Source organism: Portunus trituberculatus, chromosome 3 (assembly GCF_017591435.1).
Source record: "Portunus trituberculatus isolate SZX2019 chromosome 3, ASM1759143v1, whole genome shotgun sequence".
Classification (NCBI taxonomy): domain Eukaryota; kingdom Metazoa; phylum Arthropoda; class Malacostraca; order Decapoda; family Portunidae; genus Portunus; species Portunus trituberculatus.
In genome coordinates, this window is record NC_059257.1 from 1,042,573 (window position 1) to 1,049,104 (window position 6,532).

General features: G+C 28.4%; 1 long non-coding RNA gene across 1 annotated transcript in view; it reads right to left on the reverse strand.

Annotated features, from left to right (window-relative positions):
- Positions 1–6,284: 6,284 nt before the first annotated feature.
- Positions 6,285–6,532, reverse strand: part of LOC123508245 — a 14,405-nt gene continuing 14,157 nt past the window's right edge. Inside the window, exon 2 of the long non-coding RNA XR_006675890.1 lies at positions 6,285–6,524. This is a non-coding gene — a long non-coding RNA (uncharacterized LOC123508245). The remainder of the gene's footprint in view (positions 6,525–6,532) is intronic.

The window sequence follows — 6,532 nt, forward strand, 5'->3', positions numbered from 1 at the left end:
ATATATAAATATTTCCACTTTTTAGCTTATATGCCACGAGTACATTCTTAGAAAGATTATAACTATTTTATTAAACCATTTAATATTTACAAAACGTGCAGAAAAGTACGTTCCAGTTGACCAACTTGCTGTGAAATAATTAACCCATCTGGCGGTTGAAGGCACCTCCATAGCAGATCGCGATCGGTCCCATTGGTCCCCAAACTGACTGAGAACCTTTGTTAATTTTCGCTCAGTGAGTCAGTGTACTTACATATCCAAAGACGTGTGTGTGTGTGTGTGTGTGTGTGTGTGTGTGTGTGTGTGTGTGTGAGAAAGAGAGAGAGAGAGAGAGAGAGAGAGAGAGAGAGAGAGAGAGAGAGAGAGAGAGAGAGAGAGAGAGAGAGAGAGAGAGAGAGAGAGAGAGAGAGAGAGAGAGAGAGAGAGAGAGAGAGAGAGAGAGAATTTTATATTGATAATAGCAATGACGATAATGATGATAACAGTTATGATAATGATGATAATGATAATAAAAAAAGATAATAATAATAATAATAATAATAATAATAATAATAATAATAATAATAATAATAATAATAATAATAATAATAATGTTAGTAGTAGTAGTAGTAGTAGTAGTAGTAGTAGTAGTAGTAGTAGTAGTAATAACAATAATGATAATTATGATAATAATAATAATAATAATAATAATAATAATGATGAATATATAATAATAATAATGATAATATTATTAGATAATATTATGATGATGATGATGATGATAATAATATAATAATATTATTATATTATTATTATTATTATTATTATTATTATTATTATTATTATTATTATTATTATGCTAGACATACAATTATTATTGTTAATTATAGTATTGATTATTATTAGAGAGAGAGAGAGAGAGAGAGAGAGAGAGAGAGAGAGAGAGAGAGAGAGAGAGACCTCATAAGGTAATAATAGTCCCATGAGATGACAGCCTCGCCTATTTGGGGCAGAAGGCTTCAAGGTGTGAAATATTTTGTTAATCCCCTGTCACTGGCTCCACCACCATTACCGCCAACACAACCAAAGATTTTTTTTCACATGTAAATTCTACTATAATAATTATAATATAATTTCATTACTTTCAATAGTAACACTTCAATACTGAAAAGGAATTAAATGGAGAAGGAGGAAAAGGAAGAAGTGAAAACATACAGGGAATTCTACAATTGCTACGTGAATGGAGAAAAAAAAAGATACAACGAAGAAGAAAAAACAAATAAAACAGAAAGGAAAATATGAACTCTCTCTCTCTCTCTCTCTCTCTCTCTCTCTCTCTCTCTCTCTCTCTGAGCTCGGTCCGTAATGATGAAGACTGTCTGGGTGACCAGCAAACGACCTTGGTGAATTACACACACACACACACACACACACACACACACACACACACACACACACACACACACACACACACACACACACACACACACACACATTATGAGACATATTAAATATGTCTCATATTGTGATGGTCGACTTAACTTGTATAAACTTGAAAAATAGAAGGCAAAGTAAACGAATAATTGATTATTTCTCTACCTATATAAAGAAAAAAAAGGAAAGAGGAGACGGTAAAATATGACAGGAGAAGGAAAATGATAATGAGGAGGAAAAAGGATAGAGAGAGAGAGAGAGAGAGAGAGAGAGAGAGAGAGAGAGAGAGAGAGAGAGAGAGAGAGATTATTTGTGTTATGTCACCACGACAGATAAGTTCAGAGGCAACTCAAGTGTCTAAGTTACTTGCTCCTAATTTTCCAAAGCCAATTGAGTGTTCACACATAAGTAAGTAATTCGAGCAATTAGGCTTAGATCTGAGATCACTGGCTGATCTTAAGAGTGTGTTTTCCGGGATCTCACCAACACTTATATAACCACCGTGATACTCTGAAGATATCACTGTCGTCGGTCTACATGGCAGTGGCAAATATAGTGATTAATAGTGTGTCAAAATCACTGTATTGTGAAATATTCTGGATACAGAAATAGAAGCTGACAGACATAAGCAAATATCGGTAAGGAAGTGGACACATCGAAGAAATGAGCGTGGATCTTCAGCAAGAGTTTTTAAGGAACTTTATTTTGGACAATCGAAAAGAATACAGAATACATGCTTGATAATGTCCCTGAAAGCGTTTGATAAGTTGCCAAATACAGAGAGAGCATGGAATATTTAGTCAGCTGACACCTTGATGAGAGATGCATCACCACCTTCAATCTTTTAGAACAGTAAATAAAAAATCAAATCATTAAACCAGTTAAACGCCACGGAAGGTGATGAAACTATAATTATATATATATATATATATATATATATATATATATATATATATATATATATATATATATATATATATATATATATATATATATATATATATATATATATATATATATATAGATAGATAGATAGATAGATAGATAGATAGATATATATATATATATATATATATATATATATATATATATATATATATATATATATATATATATATATATATATATATATATATATATATATATATATATATATATATATATATATATATATATATATATATATATATATATATATATATATATATATATATATATATATATATATATATATATATATATATATATATATATATATATATATATATATATATATATATATATATATATATATATATATATATATATATATATATATATATCTATGGAAGGATGGATGTTTTTTCAATTTTATGGAGAGTATAATTTACCGGTAACCAATAAGTAATTTACAATTACATATAAGTGTGTGTGTGTGTGTGTGTGTGTGTGTGTGTGTGTGTGTGTGTGTGTGTGTGTGTGTAGAGAGAGAGAGAGAGAGAGAGAGAGAGAGAGAGAGAGAGAGAGAGAGAGCTCATATTTTCCTTTCTGTTTTATTTGTTTTTTCTTCTTCGTTGTATCTTTTTTTTTCTCCATTCACGTAGCAATTGTAGAATTCCCTGTATGTTTTCACTTCTTCCTTTTCCTCTTTTGTGCTTTTGTGTGTTAAAAGGAAGGTAAAAGAACTGAATGAATGTCTAACTTTTCTTCCTCTCTTGCTCTTTGTGCTTCGAATATTGGTGAGGAAAGTGTGTGTTGGTGTGTGTGTCTTGGAAAGTTTTTTGACATATTAGGAAGATTATTTATTTATTTATTTATATATTATTATTATTATTATTATTATTTTTTTTTTTTTTTTTTTTAGTTTAGAAGTGAAAGAAACAGAGTTGAGATTTTTGAGGAAAGATTTTGTTGTAGAGGAAATCTTCAAGCTAAAGAATAAGAGAGAAAGAGAAAGAGAGATAAGAAGTGAAGATTTTTGAAAAGATTTAAAATGAGAAAATAGTGCAGGACTTTGTAGATAGAGGGTTATATAAAGATGATGTTTCTGGAAAGAGTTAGAGAGTGAAAAAAAAAAAAAAAATACTGGCGAGTCGAGTTGTTTGTGTTAAGAATACTGAAGGAATATGCAAGTTAGAGAGTAAGAGAAAGAGAAATATAAAGAGTGAAGACATTTGAGAAGAATTGAATGAGAAAATGGTACAAGACTTTTTATTTAGAGAGTTCAATAGGGAGTTTGGAGAAAGAGCTGATGGAGAGGAAAATAATGAGCGAATATGCAAGTTAAAGAGTAAGAGAGAGAGAGAAAGAGAGACAAGAAGTGAAGACATTTGAGAAGAGCTAAATGAGGAACTGGTGCAGGACTTTGTAGTTAGAGAGTTGAGTAGGGAAGATGTTTGTGGAAAGAGTTGGAGAGTGAAATAATGGAACGAATCATAAGTTTTGATAAAGAAAATGATGACGAGTCGAGTTGTTTGTGTTAATGTGATGTGTGATTACTAAGGAAGACCGTTTGAGTGTAGACTGTTATATAAATTAAATAGATAAGCAATTAATGATAGGAAGTCTGTATCAAAGCACGATTCTAAGCAATATGATAATTACGAAACACATTGTCAGGAATTTAGAGAAAAGGACAAAGCAGGAAAAAACTAAATAAAGAAATAAAGAAAACTTGATATTGATGAGTAACTTTGCAAAAATGAGATGAATATTTTTAATCGATGTTTGAAAGACGTTAAATGTTAAAAATGTGTCAAAATTAAGGAAAATTCTTGTACAAAGAAGTTTGTTAAATATAATTAGTGGAAGAATGAGAATGTAGAAAGTGTGTTGAAGTTTTTGTTTAAATTCACTTATTTGATTTATTATTATTATTATTATTATTATTATTATTATTATTATTATTATTATTATTATTATTATTATTATTATTATTATTATTATTATTATTATTAATTATTATTATTATGACAAACACAAAAGATTTAAGTTTTAGTGGTGATGATGATGATGATGATGATGATGATGATGATGATGATGATGTATAATAATGGTGATAACAATAATGGGTATGGTGATAGTAATAGCGATGATAATGACAGTAATGGGATGATGGTTTTGATAGTATTGATGATGATGATGCTGATGATGATGATGACAGTACAATAATGGTGATGAAGATGATGATGGTGTTGATGATAATGACACAGATTATAATAACAGTATTGGTAATGATGAGGATGGTGATAATGACAGTACTGGTGATGGTGATGACAATGGTGATGATGGTGATGATGGTGGTGATGGTGGTGGTGACGGGCAGCAAACGGTATCTTCCACAGGAGCACAAAGGGTCAAAGTGTGTGTTTTGCCTAGATAATGTGTCTTAACGTCTTTAACACAAACTTTTCGCCATCATTATCTTTTCACGTCTGTCTGTCTTTCCTATTTCGTTTCTTTCTTTATTTCTTTCTTTTTTTGTCTATTTATTGTTTTTCATTCTATTTACTTCATTTATTTATGTATTTATCATTATCATTTTATTCTGTCTGTTTTCTCAATTTTCTGTTTTATTATTCATTTCTTTTTTCTTTTCTTTTTTTTTTTTTGCCTATCTCTCCTTTTTCTTTTTATTTTTTCATTTATTTATTTTTTTTCATCATTTTATTTGACTGTCTTTTCCATTCCCTTTTTTTCATTCATTTTCTTTCTTTCCTTCTTTTCTTTCTTCTTTTTTTTTTGCCAATTTATCCTTTTTTCCTTCTATTTACTTCATTTATTCATTTCTCCTTTTTATCATTATCATTTTACTTTTTGTCTTTTCCATTTCCTGTATTTTTGATTTACTTTCTTCCGTTCTTTCTTTTTCTTTCTTCTTTTGTCTCTTTTTAACTTTATTTATTCAATTTATTTGGTTATCTTCTTTTCGTTTCCATTTTGTCTTTTTTTTTCAATTTCCTCTTTATATTTACTCGTTTACTTATTTTCCTCCTTTATCTATTTATTTATTTGTCATTTTCTTTTTAAGTTTTCTTCACTACTCAGTTGATAGTGATTGTTTTCTTTTTCACTTATCCTTTCCTTCTTTTCTTTTCTTTTCTTTTATTTTCTTTTCTTTCTTTTCTTACGTGTTATGTCATTTATCTGTTTCTTCTATTGTGTGATTCTATTTCAGCATTTTATTTCATCTATTGTTCTTTTTTTGTTCTTTCAATTTCATTTTGTATGTTTTTCTTATTATTTTCTCTAATTGAATAACTTTCCACAGTTTTCAGGCTTTCATTTCATTTTATTTATTTATTTGTTTATTTATTTATTATTATTTATTTAGTTATTCATTTATCTATTATTTATTTACATATTTTATCTTTTTTTATTTTCTCTAATTGAATAACTTTGCACGGTTTTCATGCTTTCATTTCATTTTATTTATTTATTTTGTATATGTTTACTTATTTATTTACTTACTATTTATTTATTGATTGATTGATTGATTGATTTACTTATCTTTGTCTTTTATTCTAATTGTTTTCTACTTTGATAACTTTGCACACTTTTCTTGTTTTGGTTTCGTTTTATTTATTGGCTCATTCTTATTTATTTACTTTATTTAATTTTTCATTTATTTCTTTTATTTACTATTAATTACTCCAATAACTAGCCACGTAAGGTCTTCAATACTTTTATCACTAGTAAGCAAATCTAGTCACTTGTGTTTAATAGTCTCATTGTCCTCTCTGCTCTCTCTCTCTCTCTCTCTCTCTCTCTCTCTCTCTCTCTCTCGTTTTACACTCATTCTTTATTATTTCTTTTTTATTTTCTATCATTTCATCACCTTATTTTCTTTCTTTTTCCTATTTTTTCTTATATTTTCCTGTGTTTTCCCTTTGTACTCTCTAAGATCTAATTTAAAGACTTGATTTCTGCAATACACCAGTTAATCTCTCTTCATTTCCTTTCTATTTCAACTTTTCATCTTTTTTCGTCTTTCTTTCCTGCATTTCCTTTTCCCATCTCTTATTTTTCCTTCCCATTTGATAGTTTTAAAAAGGTTCTATTTATTATTTTATGTATTAATTTTGTATATGTATCTTATGTATCTCTCTATGTTATTATGTATTCCTCTCCACCTTTCTGT